This window comes from Oncorhynchus mykiss, chromosome 20 (genome assembly GCF_057628025.1).
Source record: "Oncorhynchus mykiss isolate SJ-2025 chromosome 20, ASM5762802v1, whole genome shotgun sequence".
Classification (NCBI taxonomy): Eukaryota; Metazoa; Chordata; class Actinopteri; order Salmoniformes; family Salmonidae; genus Oncorhynchus; species Oncorhynchus mykiss.
In genome coordinates, this window is record NC_143041.1 from 43117447 (window position 1) to 43144291 (window position 26845).

Here is a 26845-nt window from a genome sequence, read left to right on the forward strand (position 1 = left end):
ACGTTCTGACAACGAAAGTGAACATTTTGCCTATTCTGGGAATGGTAATTTTAAGGTTGCAGGGAGGTTCTGAGAATGTTTTACTATGGTTCCCTGATGGTTTTCCTGGGATGTTTTAACGTTTTGAGAATGTAAATTATAGGTTATTTTTAAGGTAATTAAATAACGTTCTGAGAACATGTTTCTATAATACTTTTAATAACACTGCCAGCTTAGTTTGGATGAACTGTTTTGAACTCACAGATCAGACAAATGGGAATTAATTAGCATTAGCATTAGTCATGCAAACATATTTCTTATATTTAACGTTCTCTGAACTATTACATTTGACAACATTCCCAATGTAAAACCAGTTGGAGAACGTTCCTAGAATAATTACCAAAAATTTAAATTGAATGTAACCATGTTTGAACTTTTAGGAAATGTTCTCTTAAAGTAATGAAATTCCAAGAAAAAAAAATGTGTTTATTTTGTGAAGTCCTTTTAAATGTACTGAGAATGTTCCAAAGCCAAGCAACTATCCTACACCGTTCCCAGAACGTTGTGGGAAGGTTGTATACATAATAACCATAGGACAACCACGCTCTCGCCAAGCTCTAAGAAACAAATGGTTCTCAGAACATTAGGTGCTAGCTGGGTATCCTGCACCGTTCCCAGAACGTTGTGGGAAGGTTGTATACATAATAACCATAGGACAACCACGCTCTCGCCAAGCTCTAAGAAACAAATGGTTCTCAGAACATTAGGTGCTAGGTGGGTATCCTGCACCGTTCCCAGAACGTTGTGGGAAGGTTGTATACATAATAACCATAGGACAACCACGCTCTCGCCAAGCTCTAAGAAACAAATGGTTCTCAGAACATTAGGTGCTAGCTGGGCATCCTGCACCGTTCCCAGAACGTTGTGGGAAGGCTGTATACATAATAACCATAGGACAACCACGCTCTCGCCAAGCTCTAAGAAACAAATGGTTCTCAGAACATTAGGTGCTAGCTGGGTATCCTGCACCGTTCCCAGAACGTTGTGGGAAGGTTGTATACATAATAACCATAGGACAACCACGCTCTCGCCAAACTCTAAGAAACATATGGTTCTCAGAACATTAGGTGCTAGCTGGTTATCCTGCACCGTTCCCGGAACATTAGGTGCTAGCTGGGTATCCTGCACCGTTCTCAGAACATTAGGTGCTAGCTGGGTATCCTGCACCGTTCTCAGAACATTAGGTGCTAGCTGGGACGACATTATGAACTTTATCCAGTACCAGGACATTTTAGACAAAAACCTGGTTGGCTCTGCCTAGCTCAGCTTTCACAACAGATCCCATTATGGCCTATGGAGTGATTTGACATCTGCACCGTATGCAAGAGAAGAGACTTAACAGTAGTTATAAAACTGCTGTCCAGCTGTGGTATAAAATCAATATTCAAAACGAATAATAAACAATAATGGAAAGATTTAAACATTGATTTCAGGGTATAAAAAAAAAGAGAACAAATGTCCAAAATCTCCTCCCCCAACGACTAAAGGTTCACCCTGGCCTAGTGGCTGTATTATGTGGTGGTATATATTAACTGCTAAATGTTTCCAGAACTGGAACTATCTCGTCCAATCGACTCCAGTCTGATGACAGACTTAGTTAGAATGTCTTTCTCTCTCTTCTTTACATTGAATGGCTTGACCTGATACTTCTTCTCAATTAAAGGCCTGCTGAGATCAGAGAGGAAGCCATAAAGACCACTCACTACTCCACTTCCCATAACAACATCCCCTTTAATTATTATTGTAACAGGAGAGGAAAAGTTAGTGGGAACTACAGTGTGCATATTCCAGACTCTCTTGATTGGGAGAGCGGAGCAGGGATCTTAACTCTTAGCTGGTGGGGTAGTAGGTAGGACAGATGAGTAGAGGGGATCAAGCTCTCTCTGTCTCTGGTCAGCACGGCAAGCTCTCTCTGTCTGTGGTCAGCACGGCAAGCTCTCTCTGTCTGTGGTCAGCACGGCAAGCTCTCTCTGTCTCTGGTCAGCACGGCAAGCTCTCTCTGTCTCTGGTCAGCACGGCAAGCTCTCTCTGTCTCTGGTCAGCACGGCAAGCTCTCTCTGTCTCTGGTCAGCACGGCAAGCTCTCGTCCCTTGCTCTAGTTCTCTTTCTGTGTATACTTTTCTGCTGATCACCTCTTCCTCCCGCCACAACCTTACACCTTCACTTCCTGTATGTCTGCTTCTCTTTTACTTTCTCTCTCCTTCCCTCCATCGTCATGGTGATAACGTAGCCCGTCTCTAACCTCGTAGTGTCCTCTCTTGTCTTCTCCTCTCATGACCATTACGGTTTCCTCTCTCCTCAACTCTCCCTCAGTTCTTCGTCCTCTCTGCCCCGCACCCTGTCCCAGTCAGCCTCTCATTATATTCACCCACCAGAATGTGGAACAGCTCCACTTCATGTGAGTATAAAACCACAAAGTGAGCTGCTTCTTAGCCAGAGAGCTGCTGCTGTGTGTCCGTCTGCAGTCTGCACTCAACCTGACTTCTCTTTGCTCTGACCGACAAGACACAAAAACAAAACAAAAAAATCCACCAACCCACACTAGATGGGTCAGCCGGCCCGGGTCGGTGACTGCTTCACTTTCCCCCACCTCATTGCTCTCAGGATGCTGGCACTCGTCCATCAAATTATGAACTAGTGACCTGAACTGGAGAACTGTGTGAACTGTGTGTGCATCAGCACGTTTGACAACAACAAAAAAAATGAATCTCGTAACAAAGCTGCATGGTTTATCATTTGGTAAGCTACTCAAGCAGTCAGAGATCACTCAAATTACACGAGGGGCCCATTAAATGTGATTATTCTATGGGACTGATACTGTGACATCACCATTTTCCTGCTACCTGGGTTTAAATACTATCTAAGGTGTTTCCATTACTTTCACAAACATTTCCAAATCTTCTTCTTTAGAAAATAATGCAAGTAGTTTGGAATATTTGGAAATGTATTTGGAAATACGCTTGGAAAGTTTTGTCATGAATTTGAAAATACTGAAATACAAAGACAAGTGTATTTTCAAAGGTAAATATTGAAATACGTCCATGCATTTGAACCCAGGTCTGTTTGGTCCTAGGGCTTTTTAAACTGTATTTGATGAATAATTCAAATAGTAGTTACAGGAAAGATTCTTTTTTTTATTTTTTATTTACATTCAAATACTTGAAATAGAAGTAAAATACTTGAAAAATACTCAAATACACAGAAAATAACTATTTCAAATACGAAATACTTAAATAGTATTTGAACCCACGTCTGCTGGATTGTTCTGGCAGAGATGGCTCAGCTGTTTTTCACTAGATGTGCTTCTTGTGAAGGTCACACAGTTCATGTTCTATTCAAGATCGGACCACAACGTGTAATCCATAAAAACCCTGTCCAGACGCCTCCTGCTATCAGGCAGGGGATTGGAATGGCGGGCCAGGACCGAGAGGATGGAGAGACCCAGACCCGTCCTATTCTGCAATCCTTCAAAAACAAACAAAACTCACACACACACACACACACACACTCAGACCCGACCCATACTGCAGTATAACCGACACTACACACACACACACACACACACACACACACACACACACACACACACACACACACTCAGACCCGACCCATACTGCAGTATAACCGACACTAAACACACACACACACACGCACACACACACTCAGACCCGACCCATACTGCAGTATAACCGACACTACACACACACACACACACACACACACACACACACACACACACACTCAGACCCGACCCATACTGCAGTATAACCGACACTACACACACACACACACACACACACTCAGACCCGACCCATACTGCAGTATAACCGACACTACACACACACACACACACACACACACTCAGACCCGACCCATACTGCAGTATAACCGACACTACACACACACACACACACACACACACACACACACACACACACACACACTCAGACCCGACCCATACTGCAGTATAACCGACACTAAACACACACACACACACACTCAGACCCGACCCATACTGCAGTATAACCGACACTACACACACACACACACACACACACACACACACACACACACACACACACACTCAGACCCGACCCATACTGCAGTATAACCGACACTAAACACACACACACACACGCACACACACACTCAGACCCGACCCATACTGCAGTATAACCGACACTACACACACACACACACACACACACACACACACACACACACACACACACTCAGACCCGACCCATACTGCAGTATAACCGACACTACACACACACACACACACACACACTCAGACCCGACCCATACTGCAGTATAACCGACACTACACACACACACACACACACACACTCAGACCCGACCCATACTGCAGTATAACCGACACTACACACACACACACACACACACTCAGACCCGACCAATACTGCAGTATAACCGACACTACACACACACACACACACACACTCAGACCCGACCCATACTGCAGTATAACCAACACTACACACACACACACGTAATGTCTGTACCTTAGAACTGTGAGTTATAGGATGGCTGTCTCAAATGAAACATGGACCAATACATTTCATAAGAGATGTCCCAGTGTAAGTCCGCTGTGGACTTCAATAAGCCATAGGATCGACCACACTAGAGCCTTCCCAGCTTCCCAGGTTCTGAAAACCATATGTTTCTCAGAGCTTGGTGAGAACGTGGTTGTCCTCTGGTTATTTTGCATACAACTTTCCCACAACCTTCTAGGAATGGTACAGGATACCAAGCTAGCACAGAACATTCCAAGAACAGCATTTTTTTAAAGTTGGGAATTTCAGTACTTCAGCTTGATGTTTCCTACAGGTTTCCTCGTGGTTCTATTTAAATTCATGTTCTCAGAACGCTAAGAAAACATTCCCTAAAAACCATAAGAAAACAGTAACATTCAAAGAATGTTATTTAAAAACATATACATTCCGTTCTCAGCGTTAACAAATCTTCTATCTTCTAGTGTGTTGGTCTAATAATCTTAATTAGTGTTTATTTATTTGAATTAAAAATTGGTCTGTTTGAGTAGACTAAAATGAACAGCATTGCATGAAATGTTATGTTAGCTCCATCCTGGTGGCGCAGTGGACTAATTCCATGGATGAAAAATGCAAGTTTGAATCTCACTGACGCCGTGCCAGAGTAAAAAAAGAATGTGTTCGCATGATTAATTCCTAAGCACATGAATTTCCACATGTGTGCCTGGAGTGCAAAACAGTTACACTACGCTAGCAGTCCATACGTCTTTCTTAAACATTCAGTGAAAGTTAAGAATGTTATTCAAAAACCTCCAAATAACTTTTACATTCAGTTCAGAACATTTCCTACATTTAGAGAACGTTCTCAGAACTTAGGTATTTAATTACCTTGAGATAAAATGTTCTCAGAACCTCCCTGCAACCTAAAAAATGTACGTTCCCAGGACAGGTGACATTTTCTGTTCTATTCTCAGAACCTTAAAAAAAAAACGTTTTGTTTTACTTGTCGGGAAACTTGTGGCTTCGTTCCCGGAAGCAACGGGAAACCCAAAACTAACGTTCCCACAACTTCCAAGGAACCAAATGTGCTAGCAGGATTCAGTTCTGTACTATTACAGACTGTATGACCACATAACCAGGCCCTCTGCAGTTCATTGCTGATCAGATCCAGATGCCTCACACACACACACGCTCTATAACACAGGTCTGAAATACTAACAAGATGGCACCGACAGACACAGTCGCCCTGTTTCTAGCTCCTAGCCAAGATCGCATTTTTTTATTTTTTTATTTTTTTCTTACATTATTTGCTCAGAGTGTTTCTAGTATTACCTACAGTCAAGAATAACAACTTTTGGACATTAGATTGGCGATCACTCAACAGAAATTCGACCAGAAATTGGACTTCCATGACCTGGATCCTTAGTTTGGACTCCCCGAGACAGACCCATTCATCTCGGGTACGACATCAACACGTTAATGCCGGAGAAGAGGGAGCAGAGGTGGGCTTTCTGTCAGGCGGCAAGCAAATCATCTACCACTTCTGAGTACATTACTCGCTAACGTTCAGTCCCTGGACAATAGTGTAGACGAGCTCAGGTTGAGGATCTCCTTCCAGAGAGACATCAGGGACTGTGCTGTTTTATGGAATCATGGCTCTCTCCAGATATATTGTCCCTGTCATTAAGAACGAAAAACTGACGTTTCTCATGATTAACAACTCATGGTGTGATTGTGGTAACGTACAGGAACTCAAGTTATTTTGTTTGTTCTCCCGATCTGGAATACCTCACCATCAAATGCATTTCTTCGCAAAAACATTTTCTTTGTTTATTAGCGCTGCCGTGTGTATTCACCCACAATGGCTCTCAAGGAACTGGACTTTGTGCAAACTGGAAACCGCATATCCTGAGGACACATGTATTGTAGCTGGGGACTTTAACAAAGGAAATCTGAGGAAAACGCACCTGAAATTCTGCCAACACATCTCTTGTACTAGACGCGGCGAGATCATGCTTGACCAGTGTTACTTTTTCTTCCGGGACGGCTACAAGGCCCTACCCTGCCCTCCCTTTGGCAAATTAAATCACACACCTATCCTGCTCCTCCCCGTAAAATAGGCAGAAACTTAAGGAGGAACCACTCGTGGTAAGGATTGTTCAACATTTGTCTGACCAATTGGAATCTGTGCTTCAAGACTGTTTTGATCACGTGGACTGGGAAATGTTCCAGGTCGCCTCTGGCATCGACGACTACACTGACTCGATGACTGGGTTCATCAGGAAGTGCACAGAGGATGTTGTTCCCAGGGTGATGATTAAAAATGACCCAAACAAAAAACATGGATAGATGGCAGCATTTGTTCAAAACTGAAATCCCCAACCACAGCATTTAACCACGGCAAGGTGACTGAGAACATGAATATTTACAAACAGACCAGTTATGTTCTTCATAGGCATTCAAAGAAGCAAAACGATAGTACAGGGACAAAATGTAGTCACAATTCAATGGCTCAGACACAAGACGCATGTGGCAAGGACTCCAGGCAATTGCAGATTATAAACCAGCCACGTTGCGGACTTCGACACCTCACTTCCGGACGAGATGAACCCATTCTTCAACCTCTTTGAGGACAACAGCATGAAATCACCTAAGCCAGCCCCCGCCACTCACGGGGACTGTGTGCTCCCAATCTACATGGCCGACGTAAGACATTCAAGCGAGTTAACCCTCGTAAGGCTGCCGGCACAGACGCCATCCCAAGCAACGTCCTCAGAGCATGTGCAGACCAGCTGGGTGGACTGTTAAAGGACATATTCAATCTCTCCCTATGCCAGTCTGTTGGCCCAACCTTCTTCAATATTTCCACCATTGTTCTTGTACCAAAGAAAGCGAAGGTAACTGAACTAAATTACTATCGCCCCATAGCACTCAATTCTGTCACGATGAAGTGTTTAGAGGCTAAATTACAAAATTGAGATTTCCACCTAAATAAACATACCCAAAAGTAACTGCAATTCATGTGTAAATACATGACTCTGACATGCCAAAACTAGGTATGTTTGGAAAGAAGGCATCTGGGAGATTATGAGGAAAGCATCAGAAGATAGATAGGAGTTAGATGGTACAGATTATACAAGATCAAGCACATATAAAATATAAATTTTTAATAGATTTTATTTTGAAATAATTATTTCATTGACAAGCTATAAGTGAATTATTGATTCCCAGAGGTGGAAACACATCAGTTGGCTTCCGCATCATGTTAAAAATATCAGAAAAAAACATTGGATTGATAGACCTAACAACTAAAAATGGGCAGATGTTTTAGTAAGTGTCCCTAAACCTCTCCAAATGTCAGTACATTAGATAATTCCAGTGCTATTACATTTTTTTTTAAATCACTAAATGCTATTTGTTAGGTATAAAACACAATTTCTACCATATCAACCTCACTCAAACAGTGTGGTGGTGTTATGGGGTATCCATGGTACATTCTAGTGTCCTTTCAACCTCTCCAAAGTGTCTGAATGTGGTAATTGCAATGTTTTTGCACACTGGATGTCCCTAAAAGTTATTCTTCTTGTTTTGTTATAAAAACAACATCTCTACAACACCAACCTCTCTCGAATGTTGCAGTGGTGTTGGGGGACATACAGGGGATAACCATGTGTTTTTTCAACCTCTCTAAAGTGCCTGAACATTTAACATTTAGGCATGTCAAATGTATTGGTCCCACATACAAATGAACTGTTTACAAAAAACAATATAAATTAATATATTTATTAATTTAAATTAACAGATATACATATACATATACATACAGTCAAAAGTTTGGACACACCAAATCATTCAATGGTTTTTCTATTATTTTTACAGTGTACTATATAGTAATAGGGTGCCATTTTGGAAGCAGACAGTCTCATAGTACCTGCTGGTTTTGTCAGGAAAAAGATCTGCTTTGAATTAATGAATCTGCTTTTTATGTTTGAAGCCTGAAATGTGGCAAAAGGTCGCAAAGTTCAAGGGGGCCGAATACTTTCGCAAGGCACTGTAAATCACTGACAGTGTCAACAGCAAAACAACCCCACACAATCACACATTCTCCTCCATGCTTCACGGTGGGAACCACACAATCGGTTCACCTACTCCGCCTCTCACAAAGACACGGCGGTTGGACCAAAAATCTCAAATTTGGACTCATCAGACGACAGATTTCCACCGGTCTAATGTCCATTGCTCGTGTTTCTTGGCCCAAGCCAGTCTTTTCTTCCTATTGGTGTCCGTTAGTAGTGGTTTCTTTGCAGAAATTCAACCAGGAAGGCCTGATTCACGTAATCTCCTCTGAACAGTTGATGTTGAGATGTGTCTGTTACTTGATCTCTGTGAACCATATATTTGGGCTGGTAACTCTAATGATCTTATCCTCTGCAGCAGAGGCAACTCTGGGTCTTCCTTTCCTGTGGCAGTCCTCATGAGAGCTAGTTTCGCTTGAGGGTTTTGCCCTAGATGCCCTAGAAGAATGCCATAGAACAAACTTTCAAAGTTCTTGACATTTTCCTGGATTGAATGACCTTCATGTCTTAATTTTGTGACTAGGGGGCAGTATTTTCATTTTTGGAAAAATAACGTTCCCGTAGTAAACGGGATATTTTGTCAGGACAAGATGCTAGAATATGCATATGATTGACGGCTTAGGATAGACAACACTCTAAAGTTTCCAAAACTGTAAAAATATTGTCTGTGAGTATAACAGAACTGATATTGCAGGCGAAAGCCTGAGAAAAATCCAATCCGGAAGTGACTCATCTTTTGAAAGCTCTGCGTTTCAATGCGTCCCTATTGAGCAGTGAATGGGCTATCAACCAGATCACTTTTTTCTCCGTATTCCCCAAGGTGTCTACAGCATTGTGACGTAGTTTTTTATGTTGAAGAATACCCGTAAGCGGCTACATTGCGCAACTGTTCACCTGATGGCTCCCAGAGTGATTCTATCGTAAAATACAGAGGTAGCCATTATTCCAATCGGTCCTGCTGAAAAACCAATTGTCCCGATGGATATATTATTGTAACGGTTTTCTTCGTGAGAAGGAGAGTCGGACCAAAATGCGGCGTGTAGATTACGATCCATGTTTATTGACTATAGCAACACGAATCTAAATACAAACAGTGCAAAATAATAAACGTAATGAAAACCGAAACAGCCTAAACTGGTGCAAACTAACACTAAGGACACAAAGGACAATCAACCACGACAAACTCAAAGAATATGGCTGCCTAAATATGGTTCCCAATCAGAGACAACGATAAACACCTGCCTCTGATTGAGAACCACTTCAGACAGCCATAGACTTAGCTAGAACACCCCACTAGCTACAATCCCCATAAATACACACCACATACAAAAACCCATGCCACACCCTGGCCTGACCAAATAAATAAAGATAAACACAAAATACTTTGACCAGGGTGTGACAATTATCTAATAGATATTTGAAAAACACCTTGAGGATTGATTATAAACAATGTTTACCATGTTTCTGTCGATATTATGGAGCTAATTTGGAATATTTTTCGGTGTTTTCGTGACTGCAATTTCCGGGCGGTTTCTCAGCCAAGCCTGAAGAACAAACGGAGCTATTTCGCCTACAACAAATAATATTTTTGGAAAAAAGGAACATTGGCTATCTAACTGGGAGTCTCGTGAGTGAAAACATGCAAAGCTCATCAAAGGTAAACTATTTAATTTGATTGCTTTTTTGATTTCCGTGACCAAGTTACCTGCTGCTAGCTGGACAAAATGATATGCTAGGCTATGTCCGTTGCGTTATGCTAATTAGTGTCAGTCGATGATTACGCTCCCTCATGCGGGATGGGGAGTCACTAGAGGTTAAAGTAATGGGCTGTCTTTTCTCTTTGTTTATTTGAGCTGTTCTTGCAATTATATGGACTTGGTCTTTTACCAAATAGGGCTATCTTCTTCAGTTTTTAAATATATATATTTTTTATTTCATCTTTATTTAACCAGGTAGGCAAGTTGAGAACAAGTTCTCATTTACAATTGCGACCTGGCCAAGATAAAGCAAAGCAGTTCGACACATACAACAACACAGAGTTACACATGGAGTAAAACAAACATACAGTCAATAATAGAGTAAAAAAATAAGTCTATATACAATGTGAGCAAATGAGGTGAGATAAGGGAGGTAAAGGCAACAAAAAAAGGCCATGGTGGCAAAGTAAATACAATATAGCAAGTAAAACACTGGAATGGTAGATTGGCAGTGGAAGAATGTGCAAATGTGTTCGATATTCTTAGTTTTTTCCCTTTTTTCCCTCTTGAAAAGCTTTTCTTTTATGCTAAAGTGATGAAATTAAAGCGATGAAATCTGTCTACAATGTAATGTAGCGTGCTCGGTGCGTCTCGTCTCTGAGCCAGGTAGCAATAGTTTGCATTACGCATAAAAGGTTCTAGGCCTTGCTTTTTCTCACCCAGGTCAACTGCATATCCCTGGAAAGCTTATCTCATTGGCTACAAGAATGCCAATGTGCCATAGTAGCCAATCCCCTGTGTAATGGATGCCTATGGCGTGTAAGCAAGACATATCATATTTTTCATGATCAAAGATATAGTCACTCGGTGAACATTCAAAGTTGCCATTAAGTCATACATCATCAGATAACACTGGCAATAGGGGAGGATTCATTTCAGACTTCCCATGCAGCTTCAGCTCAAACACAAGTCGATATGTTTGCTGTTTGGTGTAAACGTTATGTAACATAAACCTTTTGACTCTCGAGACTGGTGATCAATAATGTTAGGGCACAGGCAGACAAATAAGACATCCTCATGATCTGTGGCGTACCGGCTATCAGTGTGAAACAACATATTCCGTGTTAATTTTGTTTATGCTTCACAACGCTAACCGGAACGTAGGTAGCAGCCATCTTGAAATGAGGTCATCGGCTTGACCTGCTCTAATAGATTCATATGCCCATATATGGTAGTAGGTCTCATCAAAGAATTTAAGGCACAGATCAATAGCCAACATACTCAGCTTTCCGAAGAGCACCCTATTTTTGCAGATAGGGCCACCGTTCTCATACCAGACTGAATTTAATTTAAAAAATCAAAGAGGGACCCCAAATATGGCGAATTTACATTTAAGAGGTTAAGGATCATATCACCTCCACGTTACCCAACACCCTAGACCCACTACAATTTGTATACTACCCCAACAGATCCACGGTTGACCATTGACTGCACACTTCCCTCTCCCACCTGACCTAGAGGAGTACTTACACTGCCTGCAGAAAGTCTTCACACCCCTTTACTTTGTACACGTTCTGTTGTGTTACAGCCTGAATTTGAAATTGTATTCAATTGAAATTTTGTGCCACTGATCTACACATAATACCCCAACATGTCGAAGTGGAATTACATTTTTAGACATTTTGGTATATTAATAAACTCAGCAAAAAAAGAAGCATCCTCTCACTGTCAACTGTGTTTATTTTCAGCAAACTTAACATGTGTAAATATTTGTATGAACATAACAAGATTCAACAACTGAGACAAAAACGGAGCAAGTTCTACAGACATGTGACTAACAGAAATGGAATAATGTGTCCCTGAACAAAGGGCATCAAAATCAAAAGGAACAATCAGTATCTGGTGTGGCCACCAGCTGCATTAAGTACTGCAGTGCATCTCCTCCTCATGGACTGCACCAGATTTGCCAGTTATTGCTGTGAGAGCCCTCAATCCATCCTCTCTCAGCCTACTGCGGATAGTCTGAGCACTGATTTAGGGATTAAGCATTCCTGGTGTAACTCGGGCAGTTGTTTTTGCCATCCTGTACCTGTCCCTCAGGTGTAATGTTCGGATGTACCGATCCTGTGCAGGCGTTGTTACACATGGTCTGCCACTGCAAGGACGATCAGCTGTCCGCCCTGTTTCCCTGTAGCGCTGTCTTAGGCATCTCACAGTACGGACATTGCAATTTCTTGCCTTGGCCACATCTGCAGTTCTCATGCCTCCTTGCAGCATGCCTAAGGCACGTTCACTTAGATGTGCAGGGAGCCTGGGCATCTTTCTTTTGGTGTTTTTCAGAGTCAGTAGAAAGGCCTCTTTAGTGTCCTAAGTTTTCATAACTGTGACCTTAATTGCCTACTGTCTGTAAGCTGTTAATGTCTTAACGACCGTTCCACAGGTGCATGTTCATGAATTGTTTATGGTTCATTGAACAAGCATAGAAAACAGTGTTTAAACACTTTACAATGAAGATCTGTGAAGATATCTGGATTTTTATCTTATCTTTGAAAGACAGGGTCTTGAAAAAGGGATGTTTCTTTTTTTGTTGAGTTCATATATTCAACCCCATTTGTTCTGGCAAGCCTAAATAAAAAATGTGCTAAACAAGTTGCATAATAAATTGCATGGACTCACTCTGTGTGCAATAAATGTGGTTAACATAATTTTATAATGATTACCCAATCTTTGTACCCCACACATCCTGTAAGGTCCCTCAGTCGAGTAGTGAATTTCAAGCACAGATTCAACCACAAGAAAAGGGTCTGAATACTGATGTATTCTGTTTTATTTTGTATAAATTTGCTAAAACAGCTAAAGCCCTGTTTTTGCTTTGTCATTATGGGGTATTGTGATGTCATTATGGGGTACTGTGATGTCATTATGGATTATTGTGTGTAGATTGATGATGAATTTTTTTTATTTAATCCATTTTAGAATAAGGCTGTAACGTAACAAAATGTGTATAAAGTCAAGGGATGTGAATACTTTCCGAATGCCCTGTACACTGGAGTTGCTTACCAAGTCAACATTGAATGTTCCTGAGTGGCCTAGTTTGAGTTTGAGTTTATTTTATTTTTACAGGGACAGTGCACATTAATCAATGTTTCAGTAAAAGTGTCAGTTTTAGCCAGCCGGCTAATTTTCAACCGCAGTCCCTGGGCAGGTTATTAAAAACAATTACAATATAGACATTGAGCAGTGAGCACACGCAGAGCAACATAGGACAAGCAAGATATAGCATAAAGACAGAGCAACATAGGACAAGCAAGACGTACATACAGACAGAGCAACATAGAACAAAAAGCAGCAAGACAAAATTCATGAAAGCAACAGTTACAGTTTTGACTTAAAAAATTGTCATAAAACCTATGGAAAGACTTGAAAATGACTGTCTAGTAATGATCAACAACGATCTTGGCAGCGCTTGAAGAGTTTAAAAAAGAATAATGAGCAATCCAGATCCAGAATATTTTGTGTAAAAAAAAGAAAATTAAATCCATTTTAATCCCAATTTGTAACAGAACAAAATGTGGAAAAAGTCTGTACATAAGAATGCTGTAAGAATGCTGTTCATTGACTACAGCTCAGCCTTCAACACCATAGTGCCCTCCAAGCTCAGCACTAACCTCAGGGCCGTGGGTCTAAACCCCGCCCTGTGCAAAATCAGGACTTGACCCCAAGTGGTGAAGGTAGGCAGCAACACCTGTGCCGTGCTGATCCTCAACACTGGTGCCCCACAGGGGTGCGTGCTCAGCCCTCTCCTGTACTCACTGTTCACCCATAACTGTGTGGCCATGCACGTCTACAACTTAATCATCAATTGTGCTGACTACACAACAGTGGTTTAGACTAGAATATATACATTATTAGTCTGTATTATATTTGGGGGTATTTCATATATAACATGCTCCAGGTAAAGAATAACAAAATGACAGAATTATACCTTCGCCAAGTAATCTTGACTCACCAACAATTATGTTTTTCAAACGGTTGGCACATTCTGATGTGGTTTTGAAACAAGTTGGTTTGCTTGCCTGTGCATTAGGTAAAGAGGTTGAGATTTATCCCCTCAGCCAGGCTCAGAGTCTGAGTGCTAATGGGACTCAGTGAGGTGTGTGTGTTTGTGTACCTGTTTGTATTTGTTTTTTGGGATTGATATCCTTAGCTTAGTGGTCTTTTCAATAACATTGGTGTAGCGGTAGTTTTGGTGGTACATAGCGGTTGTTTTGGTGGTGTCATCCGCACAGCGGTTGTTTTGGTGGTGCATTCCCATAGCGGTTGTTTTGGTGGTGTCATCCCCATAGCAGTTGTTTTGGTGGTGTCATCCCCATAGCGGTTGTTTTGGTGGTGTCATCCCCATAGCGGTTGTTTTGGTGGTACATAGCGGTTGTTTTGGTGGTGCATCCTCATAGCGATTGATTTGGTGGTGTCATCAACATAGCGGTTGTTTTGGTGGTGTCATCAACATAGCGGTGGTTTTGGTGGTGTCATCAACATAGCGGTTGTTTTGGTGGTGTCATCAACATAGCGGTGGTTTTGGTGGTGTCATCAACATAGCGGTTGTTTTGGTGGTACATAGCGGTTGTTTTGGTGGTGCATCCTCATAGCGATTGATTTGGTGGTGTCATCAACATAGCGGTTGTTTTGGTGGTGTCATCAACATAGCGGTGGTTTTGGTGGTGTCATCAACATAGCGGTTGTTTTGGTGGTGTCATCAACATAGCGGTGGTTTTGGTGGTGTCATCAACATGGCGGTTGTTTTGGTGGTACATAGCGGTTGTTTTGGTGGTGTCATCCCCATAGCGGTTGTTTTGGTGGTACATAGCGGTTGTTTTGGTGGTGTCATCAACATAGCGGTTGTTTTGGTGGTGTCATACTGGCAACTAAAGGGATAAGGCTGGGAAACTCAAGGGTTAACCCTTTAGTTACACAGATGTAACCCTTTGGTTACCCAGACTTAACCCTTTAGTTACCCAGACTTAACCCTTTAGTTACCCAGCTCTAACCCTTTGGTTACCCATAATTAGCCCTTTAGTTACCCAGTCTTAACCCGTTAGTTACCCAGCCTTAACTATTTAGTTACCCAGCCCTAACCCTTAAGTTACCCATCCCTAACCCTTTAGTTACCCAATCTTAACCCTTTAGTTACCCAGCCTTAAGTCTGGGTAACCAAAGGGTTACGGCTGGGTAACTAACCAAAGAGTTAGGGCTGGGTAACTAACCACAGAGTTAGCGCTGGGTAACTAACCAAAGAGTTAGGGCTGGGTAGCCAAAGGGTTACGGCTGGGTAACTAACCAAAGAGTTAGGGCTGGGTAACTAACCACAGAGTTAGCGCTGGGTAACTAACCAAAGAGTTAGGGCTGGGTAACCAAAGGGTTACGGCTGGGTAACTAACCAAAGAGTTAGGGCTGGGTAACTAAAGAGTTAGGGCTGGGTAACCAAAGAGTTAGTGCTGGGTAACCAAAGAGTTAGAATGGGTAACTAACCAAAGAGTTAGGGCTGGGTAACTAACCAAAGAATTAGGGCTGGGTAACCAAAGAGTTAGGGCTGGATAACTAAAGAGTTAGGGCTGGGTAACTTACCAAAGAGTTAGGGCTGGGTAACCAAAGAGTTAGGGCTGGGTAACTAAAGAGTTAGGGCTGGGTAACTAAAGAGTTAGGGCTGGGTAACTAAAGAGTTAGGGCTGGGTAACTAAATAGTTAGGGCTGGGTAACTAAAGAGTTAGGGCTGGGTAACTAAAGAGTTAGGGCTGGGTTAACTAAAGAGTTAGGGCTTGGTAACTAAAGAGTTAGGGCTGGGTAACTAAAGAGTTAGGGCTGGGTAACTAAAGAGTTAGGGCTGGGTAACTAAAGAGTTAGGGCTGGGTAACTAAAGAGTTAGGGCTGGGTAACTAAAGAGTTAGGGCTGGGTAACCAAAGAGTTAGGGCTGGGTAACTAAAGAGTTAGGGCTGGGTAACTAAAGAGTTAGGGCTGGGTAACTAAAGAGTTAGGGCTGGGTAACTAACTAAAGAGTTAGGGCTGGGTAACTAAAGAGTTAGGGCTGGGTAACTAAAGAGTTAGGGCTGGGTAACTAAAGAGTTAGGGCTGGGTAACTAAAGAGTTAGGGCTGGGTAACTAAAGAGTTAGGGCTGGGTAACTAAATAGTTAGGGCTGGGTAACTAACCAAACAGTTAGGGCTGGGTAACTAAAGAGTTAGGGCTGGGTAACTAAAGAGTTAGGGCTGGGTAACTAAAGAGTTAGGGCTGGGTAACCAAAAAGTGAGTGCTGGGTAACCAAAGAGTTAGGCTGGGTAACTAACTAAAGAGTTAGGGCTGGGTAACCAAAGAGTTAGGGCTGGGTAACCAAAGAGTTAGGGCTGGGTAACTAACTAAAGAGTTAGGGCTGGGTAACTAAAGAGTTAGGGCTGGGTAACTAACTAAAGAGTTAGGGCTGGGTAACTAAAGAGTTAGGGCTGGGTAACTAAAGAGTTAGGGCTGGGTAACTAAAGAGTTAGGGCTGGGTAACTAAAGAGTTAGGGCTGGGTAACTAAAGAGTTAGGGCTGGGTAACTAAATAGTTAGGGCTGGGTAACTAACCAAACAGTTAGGGCTGGGTAACTAAAGAGTTAGGGCTGGGTAACTAAAGAGTTAGGGCTGGGTAACTAAAGAGTTAGGGCTGGGTAACCAAAAAGTGAGTGCTGGGTAACCAAAGAGTTAGGTTGGGTAACTAACTAAAGAGTTAGGGCTGGGTAACCAAAGAGTTAGGGCTGGGTAACCAAAGAGTTAGGGCTGGGTAACTAACTAAAGAGTTGGGGCTGGGTAACTAAAGAGTTAGGGCTGGGTAACTAACCAAAGAGTTAGCGCTGGGTAACTAAAGAGTTAGGGCTGGGTAACTAAAGAGTTAGGGCTGGGTAACTAAAGAGTTAGGGCTGGGTAACTAACCAAAGAGTTAGGGCTGGGTAACTAAAGAGTTAGGGCTGGGTAACTAAAGAGTTAGGGCTGGGTAACCAAAGAGTTAGGGCTGGGTAACCAAAGAGTTAGGGCTGGGTAACTAAAGTGTTAGGGCTGGATAACTAAAGAGTTAGGGCTGGGTAACTAAAGAGTTAGGGCTGGGTAACTAAAGAGTTAGGGCTGGGTAACTAAAGAGTTAGGGCTGGGTAACTAAAGAGTTAGGGCTGGATAACTAAAGAGTTAGGGCTGGGTAACTAACTAAAGAGTTAGGGCTGGGTAACTAAAGAGTTAGGGCTGGGTAACTAAAGAGTTAGGGCTGGGTAACTAAAGAGTTAGGGCTGGGTAACTAAATAGTTAGGGCTGGGTAACTAAAGAGTTAGGGCTGGGTAACTAAAGAGTTAGGGCTGGGTTAACTAAAGAGTTAGGGCTTGGTAACTAAAGAGTTAGGGCTGGGTAACTAAAGAGTTAGGGCTGGGTAACTAAAGAGTTAGGGCTGGGTAACTAAAGAGTTAGGGCTGCGTAACTAAAGAGTTAGGGCTGGGTAACTAACCAAAGAGTTAGGGCTGGGTAACTAAAGAGTTAGGGCTGGGAAACTAAAGAGTTAGGGCTGGGTAACTAACCAAAGAGTTAGGGCTGGGTAACTAACAAAAGAGTTAGGGCTGGGTAACTAAAGAGTTAGGGCTGGGAAACTAAAGAGTTAGGGCTGGGTAACTAACAAAAGAGTTAGGGCTGGGTAACTAAAGAGTTAGGGCTGGGAAACTAAAGAGTTAGGGCTGGGTAACTAACCAAAGAGTTAGGGCTGGGTAACTAAAGAGTTAGGGCTGGGTAACTAAAGAGTTAGGGCTGGGTAACTAAAGAGTTAGGGCTGGGTAACCAAAAAGTGAGTGCTGGGTAACCAAAGAGTTAGGCTGGGTAACTAACTAAAGAGTTAGGGCTGGGTAACCAAAGAGTTAGGGCTGGGTAACCAAAGAGTTAGGGCTGGGTAACTAACTAAAGAGTTAGGGCTGGGTAACTAAAGAGTTAGGGCTGGGTAACTAAAGAGTTAGGGCTGGGTAACTAACTAAAGAGTCAGGGCTGGGTAACTAAAGAGTTAGGGCTGGGTAACTAAAGAGTTAGGGCTGGGTAACTAAAGAGTTAGGGCTGGGTAACTAAAGAGTTAGGGCTGGGTAACTAAAGAGTTAGGGCTGGGTAACTAAATAGTTAGGGCTGGGTAACTAACCAAACAGTTAGGGCTGGGTAACTAAAGAGTTAGGGCTGGGTAACTAAAGAGTTAGGGCTGGGTAACTAAAGAGTTAGGGCTGGGTAACCAAAAAGTGAGTGCTGGGTAACCAAAGAGTTAGGTTGGGTAACTAACTAAAGAGTTAGGGCTGGGTAACCAAAGAGTTAGGGCTGGGTAACCAAAGAGTTAGGGCTGGGTAACTAACTAAAGAGTTGGGGCTGGGTAACTAAAGAGTTAGGGCTGGGTAACTAACCAAAGAGTTAGCGCTGGGTAACTAAAGAGTTAGGGCTGGGTAACTAAAGAGTTAGGGCTGGGTAACTAAAGAGTTAGGGCTGGGTAACTAAAGAGTTAGGGCTGGGTAACTAACTAAAGAGTTAGGGCTGGGTAACTAAAGAGTTAGGGCTGGGTAACTAAAGAGTTAGGGCTGGGTAACTAAAGAGTTAGGGCTGGGTAACTAAAGAGTTAGGGCTGGGTAACTAAAGAGTTAGGGCTGGGTAACTAAATAGTTAGGGCTGGGTAACTAACCAAACAGTTAGGGCTGGGTAACTAAAGAGTTAGGGCTGGGTAACTAAAGAGTTAGGGCTGGGTAACTAAAGAGTTAGGGCTGGGTAACCAAAAAGTGAGTGCTGGGTAACCAAAGAGTTAGGCTGGGTAACTAACTAAAGAGTTAGGGCTGGGTAACCAAAGAGTTAGGGCTGGGTAACCAAAGAGTTAGGGCTGGGTAACTAACTAAAGAGTTAGGGCTGGGTAACTAAAGAGTTAGGGCTGGGTAACTAACTAAAGAGTTAGGGCTGGGTAACTAAAGAGTTAGGGCTGGGTAACTAAAGAGTTAGGGCTGGGTAACTAAAGAGTTAGGGCTGGGTAACTAAAGAGTTAGGGCTGGGTAACTAAAGAGTTAGGGCTGGGTAACCAAAAAGTGAGTGCTGGGTAACCAAAGAGTTAGGCTGGGTAACTAACTAAAGAGTTAGGGCTGGGTAACCAAAGAGTTAGGGCTGGGTAACCAAAGAGTTAGGGCTGGGTAACTAACTAAAGAGTTAGGGCTGGGTAACTAAAGAGTTAGGGCTGGGTAACTAACTAAAGAGTTAGGGCTGGGTAACTAAAGAGTTAGGGCTGGGTAACTAAAGAGTTAGGGCTGGGTAACTAAAGAGTTAGGGCTGGGTAACTAAAGAGTTAGGGCTGGGTAACTAAAGAGTTAGGGCTGGGTAACTAAATAGTTAGGGCTGGGTAACTAACCAAACAGTTAGGGCTGGGTAACTAAAGAGTTAGGGCTGGGTAACTAAAGAGTTAGGGCTGGGTAACTAAAGAGTTAGGGCTGGGTAACCAAAAAGTGAGTGCTGGGTAACCAAAGAGTTAGGTTGGGTAACTAACTAAAGAGTTAGGGCTGGGTAACCAAAGAGTTAGGGCTGGGTAACCAAAGAGTTAGGGCTGGGTAACTAACTAAAGAGTTGGGGCTGGGTAACTAAAGAGTTAGGGCTGGGTAACTAACCAAAGAGTTAGCGCTGGGTAACTAAAGAGTTAGGGCTGGGTAACTAAAGAGTTAGGGCTGGGTAACTAAAGAGTTAGGGCTGGGTAACTAACCAAAGAGTTAGGGCTGGGTAACTAAAGAGTTAGGGCTGGGTAACTAAAGAGTTAGGGCTGGGTAACCAAAGAGTTAGGGCTGGGTAACCAAAGAGTTAGGGCTGGGTAACTAAAGAGTTAGGGCTGGGTAACTAAAGAGTTAGGGCTGGGTAACTAAAGAGTTAGGGCTGGGTAACTAAAGAGTTAGGGCTGGATAACTAAAGAGTTAGGGCTGGGTAACTAACTAAAGAGTTAGGGCTGGGTAACTAAAGAGTTAGGGCTGGGTAACTAAAGAGTTAGGGCTGGGTAACTAAAGAGTTAGGGCTGGGTAACTAAATAGTTAGGGCTGGGTAACTAAAGAGTTAGGGCTGGGTAACTAAAGAGTTAGGGCTGGGTTAACTAAAGAGTTAGGGCTTGGTAACTAAAGAGTTAGGGCTGGGTAACTAAAGAGTTAGGGCTGGGTAACTAAAGAGTTAGGGCTGGGTAACTAAAGAGTTAGGGCTGCGTAACTAAAGAGTTAGGGCTGGGTAACTAACCAAAGAGTTAGGGCTGGGTAACTAAAGAGTTAGGGCTGGGAAACTAAAGAGTTAGGGCTGGGTAACTAACCAAAGAGTTAGGGCTGGGTAACTAACAAAAGAGTTAGGGCTGGGTAACTAAAGAGTTAGGGCTGGGAAACTAAAGAGTTAGGGCTGGGTAACTAACAAAAGAGTTAGGGCTGGGTAACTAAAGAGTTAGGGCTGGGAAACTAAAGAGTTAGGGCTGGGTAACTAACCAAAGAGTTAGGGCTGGGTAACTAAAGAGTTAGGGCTGGGTAACTAAAGAGTTAGGGCTGGGTAACTAAAGAGTTAGGGCTGGGTAACCAAAAAGTGAGTGCTGGGTAACCAAAGAGTTAGGCTGGGTAACTAACTAAAGAGTTAGGGCTGGGTAACCAAAGAGTTAGGGCTGGGTAACCAAAGAGTTAGGGCTGGGTAACTAACTAAAGAGTTAGGGCTGGGTAACTAAAGAGTTAGGGCTGGGTAACTAAAGAGTTAGGGCTGGGTAACTAACTAAAGAGTCAGGGCTGGGTAACTAAAGAGTTAGGGCTGGGTAACTAAAGAGTTAGGGCTGGGTAACTAAAGAGTTAGGGCTGGGTAACTAAAGAGTTAGGGCTGGGTAACTAAAGAGTTAGGGCTGGGTAACTAAATAGTTAGGGCTGGGTAACTAACCAAACAGTTAGGGCTGGGTAACTAAAGAGTTAGGGCTGGGTAACTAAAGAGTTAGGGCTGGGTAACTAAAGAGTTAGGGCTGGGTAACCAAAAAGTGAGTGCTGGGTAACCAAAGAGTTAGGTTGGGTAACTAACTAAAGAGTTAGGGCTGGGTAACCAAAGAGTTAGGGCTGGGTAACCAAAGAGTTAGGGCTGGGTAACTAACTAAAGAGTTGGGGCTGGGTAACTAAAGAGTTAGGGCTGGGTAACTAACCAAAGAGTTAGCGCTGGGTAACTAAAGAGTTAGGGCTGGGTAACTAAAGAGTTAGGGCTGGGTAACTAAAGAGTTAGGGCTGGGTAACTAACCAAAGAGTTAGGGCTGGGTAACTAAAGAGTTAGGGCTGGGTAACTAAAGAGTTAGGGCTGGGTAACCAAAGAGTTAGGGCTGGGTAACCAAAGAGTTAGGGCTGGGTAACTAAAGTGTTAGGGCTGGATAACTAAAGAGTTAGGGCTGGGTAACTAAAGAGTTAGGGCTGGGTAACTAAAGAGTTAGGGCTGGGTAACTAAAGAGTTAGGGCTGGGTAACTAAAGAGTTAGGGCTGGATAACTAAAGAGTTAGGGCTGGGTAACTAACTAAAGAGTTAGGGCTGGGTAACTAAAGAGTTAGGGCTGGGTAACTAAAGAGTTAGGGCTGGGTAACTAAAGAGTTAGGGCTGGGTAACTAAAGAGTTAGGGCTGGGTAACTAAAGAGTTAGGGCTGGGTTAACTAAAGAGTTAGGGCTTGGTAACTAAAGAGTTAGGGCTGGGTAACTAAAGAGTTAGGGCTGGGTAACTAAAGAGTTAGGGCTGGGTAACTAAAGAGTTAGGGCTGGGTAACTAAAGAGTTAGGGCTGGGTAACTAACCAAAGAGTTAGGGCTGGGTAACTAAAGAGTTAGGGCTGGGAAACTAAAGAGTTAGGGCTGGGTAACTAACCAAAGAGTTAGGGCTGGGTAACTAACAAAAGAGTTAGGGCTGGGTAACTAAAGAGTTAGGGCTGGGAAACCAAAAAGTGAGTGCTGGGTAACCAAAGAGTTAGGCTGGGTAACTAACTAAAGAGTTAGGGCTGGGTAACCAAAGAGTTAGGGCTGGGTAACCAAAGAGTTAGGGCTGGGTAACTAACTAAAGAGTTAGGGCTGGGTAACTAACTAAAGAGTTAGGGCTGGGTAACTAAAGAGTTAGGGCTGGGTAACTAACTAAAGAGTTAGGGCTGGGTAACTAACTAAAGAGTTAGGGCTGGGTAACTAAAGAGTTAGGGCTGGGTAACTAAAGAGTTAGGGCTGGGTAACTAAAGAGTTAGGGCTGGGTAACTAAAGAGTTAGGGCTGGGTAACTAAAGAGTTAGGGCTGGGTAACTAACTAAATAGTTAGGGCTGGGTAACTAACCAAACAGTTAGGGCTGGGTAACTAAAGAGTTAGGGCTGGGTAACTAAAGAGTTAGGGCTGGGTAACTAAAGAGTTAGGGCTGGGTAACCAAAAAGTGAGTGCTGGGTAACCAAAGAGTTAGGTTGGGTAACTAACTAAAGAGTTAGGGCTGGGTAACCAAAGAGTTAGGGCTGGGTAACCAAAGAGTTAGGGCTGGGTAACTAACTAAAGAGTTGGGGCTGGGTAACTAAAGAGTTAGGGCTGGGTAACTAACCAAAGAGTTAGCGCTGGGTAACTAAAGAGTTAGGGCTGGGTAACTAAAGAGTTAGGGCTGGGTAACTAAAGAGTTAGGGCTGGGTAACTAACCAAAGAGTTAGGGCTGGGCAACTAAAGAGTTAGGGCTGGGTAACTAAAGAGTTAGGGCTGGGTAACCAAAGAGTTAGGGCTGGGTAACCAAAGAGTTAGGGCTGGGTAACTAAAGTGTTAGGGCTGGATAACTAAAGAGTTAGGGCTGGGTAACTAAAGAGTTAGGGCTGGGTAACTAAAGAGTTAGGGCTGGGTAACTAAAGAGTTAGGGCTGGGTAACTAAAGAGTTAGGGCTGGATAACTAAAGAGTTAGGGCTGGGTAACTAACTAAAGAGTTAGGGCTGGGTAACTAAAGAGTCAGGGCTGGGTAACTAAAGAGTTAGGGCTGGGTAACTAAAGAGTTAGGGCTGGGTAACTAAAGAGTTAGGGCTGGGAAACTAAAGAGTTAGGGCTGGGTAACTAAAGAGTTAGGGCTGGGTAACTAAAGAGTTAGGGCTGGGTAACTAAAGAGTTAGGGCTGGGTAACTAAAGAGTTAGGGCTGGGTAACTAAAGAGTTAGGGCTGGGTAACTAAAGAGTTAGGGCTGGGTAACTAAAGAGTTAGGGCTGGGTAACTAAAGAGTTAGGGCTGGGTAACTAAAGAGTTAGGGCTGGGTAACTAACTAAAGAGTTAGGGCTGGGTAACTAAAGAGTTAGGGCTGGGTAACTAAAGAGTTAGGGCTGGGTAACTAAAGAGTTAGGGCTGGGTAACTAAAGAGTTAGGGCTGGGTAACTAAAGAGTTAGGGCTGGGTAACTAAATAGTTAGGGCTGGGTAACTAACCAAACAGTTAGGGCTGGGTAACTAAAGAGTTAGGGCTGGGTAACTAAAGAGTTAGGGCTGGGTAACTAAAGAGTTAGGGCTGGGTAACCAAAAAGTGAGTGCTGGGTAACCAAAGAGTTAGGCTGGGTAACTAACTAAAGAGTTAGGGCTGGGTAACCAAAGAGTTAGGGCTGGGTAACCAAAGAGTTAGGGCTGGGTAACTAACTAAAGAGTTAGGGCTGGGTAACTAAAGAGTTAGGGCTGGGTAACTAACTAAAGAGTTAGGGCTGGGTAACTAAAGAGTTAGGGCTGGGTAACTAAAGAGTTAGGGCTGGGTAACTAAAGAGTTAGGGCTGGGTAACTAAAGAGTTAGGGCTGGGTAACTAAAGAGTTAGGGCTGGGTAACTAAATAGTTAGGGCTGGGTAACTAACCAAACAGTTAGGGCTGGGTAACTAAAGAGTTAGGGCTGGGTAACTAAAGAGTTAGGGCTGGGTAACTAAAGAGTTAGGGCTGGGTAACCAAAAAGTGAGTGCTGGGTAACCAAAGAGTTAGGTTGGGTAACTAACTAAAGAGTTAGGGCTGGGTAACCAAAGAGTTAGGGCTGGGTAACCAAAGAGTTAGGGCTGGGTAACTAACTAAAGAGTTGGGGCTGGGTAACTAAAGAGTTAGGGCTGGGTAACTAACCAAAGAGTTAGCGCTGGGTAACTAAAGAGTTAGGGCTGGGTAACTAAAGAGTTAGGGCTGGGTAACTAAAGAGTTAGGGCTGGGTAACTAACCAAAGAGTTAGGGCTGGGTAACTAAAGAGTTAGGGCTGGGTAACTAAAGAGTTAGGGCTGGGTAACCAAAGAGTTAGGGCTGGGTAACCAAAGAGTTAGGGCTGGGTAACTAAAGTGTTAGGGCTGGATAACTAAAGAGTTAGGGCTGGGTAACTAAAGAGTTAGGGCTGGGTAACTAAAGAGTTAGGGCTGGGTAACTAAAGAGTTAGGGCTGGGTAACTAAAGAGTTAGGGCTGGATAACTAAAGAGTTAGGGCTGGGTAACTAACTAAAGAGTTAGGGCTGGGTAACTAAAGAGTTAGGGCTGGGTAACTAAAGAGTTAGGGCTGGGTAACTAAAGAGTTAGGGCTGGGTAACTAAATAGTTAGGGCTGGGTAACTAAAGAGTTAGGGCTGGGTAACTAAAGAGTTAGGGCTGGGTTAACTAAAGAGTTAGGGCTTGGTAACTAAAGAGTTAGGGCTGGGTAACTAAAGAGTTAGGGCTGGGTAACTATAGAGTTAGGGCTGGGTAACTAAAGAGTTAGGGCTGCGTAACTAAAGAGTTAGGGCTGGGTAACTAACCAAAGAGTTAGGGCTGGGTAACTAAAGAGTTAGGGCTGGGAAACTAAAGAGTTAGGGCTGGGTAACTAACCAAAGAGTTAGGGCTGGGTAACTAACAAAAGAGTTAGGGCTGGGTAACTAAAGAGTTAGGGCTGGGAAACTAAAGAGTTAGGGCTGGGTAACTAACAAAAGAGTTAGGGCTGGGTAACTAAAGAGTTAGGGCTGGGAAACTAAAGAGTTAGGGCTGGGTAACTAACCAAAGAGTTAGGGCTGGGTAACTAAAGAGTTAGGGCTGGGTAACTAAAGAGTTAGGGCTGGGTAACTAAAGAGTTAGGGCTGGGTAACCAAAAAGTGAGTGCTGGGTAACCAAAGAGTTAGGCTGGGTAACTAACTAAAGAGTTAGGGCTGGGTAACCAAAGAGTTAGGGCTGGGTAACCAAAGAGTTAGGGCTGGGTAACTAACTAAAGAGTTAGGGCTGGGTAACTAAAGAGTTAGGGCTGGGTAACTAAAGAGTTAGGGCTGGGTAACTAACTAAAGAGTTAGGGCTGGGTAACTAAAGAGTTAGGGCTGGGTAACTAAAGAGTTAGGGCTGGGTAACTAAAGAGTTAGGGCTGGGTAACTAAAGAGTTAGGGCTGGGTAACTAAAGAGTTAGGGCTGGGTAACTAAATAGTTAGGGCTGGGTAACTAACCAAACAGTTAGGGCTGGGTAACTAAAGAGTTAGGGCTGGGTAACTAAAGAGTTAGGGCTGGGTAACTAAAGAGTTAGGGCTGGGTAACCAAAAAGTGAGTGCTGGGTAACCAAAGAGTTAGGTTGGGTAACTAACTAAAGAGTTAGGGCTGGGTAACCAAAGAGTTAGGGCTGGGTAACCAAAGAGTTAGGGCTGGGTAACTAACTAAAGAGTTGGGGCTGGGTAACTAAAGAGTTAGGGCTGGGTAACTAACCAAAGAGTTAGCGCTGGGTAACTAAAGAGTTAGGGCTGGGTAACTAAAGAGTTAGGGCTGGGTAACTAAAGAGTTAGGGCTGGGTAACTAACCAAAGAGTTAGGGCTGGGTAACTAAAGAGTTAGGGCTGGGTAACTAAAGAGTTAGGGCTGGGTAACCAAAGAGTTAGGGCTGGGTAACCAAAGAGTTAGGGCTGGGTAACTAAAGTGTTAGGGCTGGATAACTAAAGAGTTAGGGCTGGGTAACTAAAGAGTTAGGGCTGGGTAACTAAAGAGTTAGGGCTGGGTAACTAAAGAGTTAGGGCTGGGTAACTAAAGAGTTAGGGCTGGATAACTAAAGAGTTAGGGCTGGGTAACTAACTAAAGAGTTAGGGCTGGGTAACTAAAGAGTTAGGGCTGGGTAACTAAAGAGTTAGGGCTGGGTAACTAAAGAGTTAGGGCTGGGTAACTAAAGAGTTAGGGCTGGGTAACTAAAGAGTTAGGGCTGGGTTAACTAAAGAGTTAGGGCTTGGTAACTAAAGAGTTAGGGCTGGGTAACTAAAGAGTTAGGGCTGGGTAACTAAAGAGTTAGGGCTGGGTAACTAAAGAGTTCGGGCTGGGTAACTAAAGAGTTAGGGCTGGGTAACTAACCAAAGAGTTAGGGCTGGGTAACTAAAGAGTTAGGGCTGGGAAACTAAAGAGTTAGGGCTGGGTAACTAACCAAAGAGTTAGGGCTGGGTAACTAACAAAAGAGTTAGGGCTGGGTAACTAAAGAGTTAGGGCTGGGAAACCAAAAAGTGAGTGCTGGGTAACCAAAGAGTTAGGCTGGGTAACTAACTAAAGAGT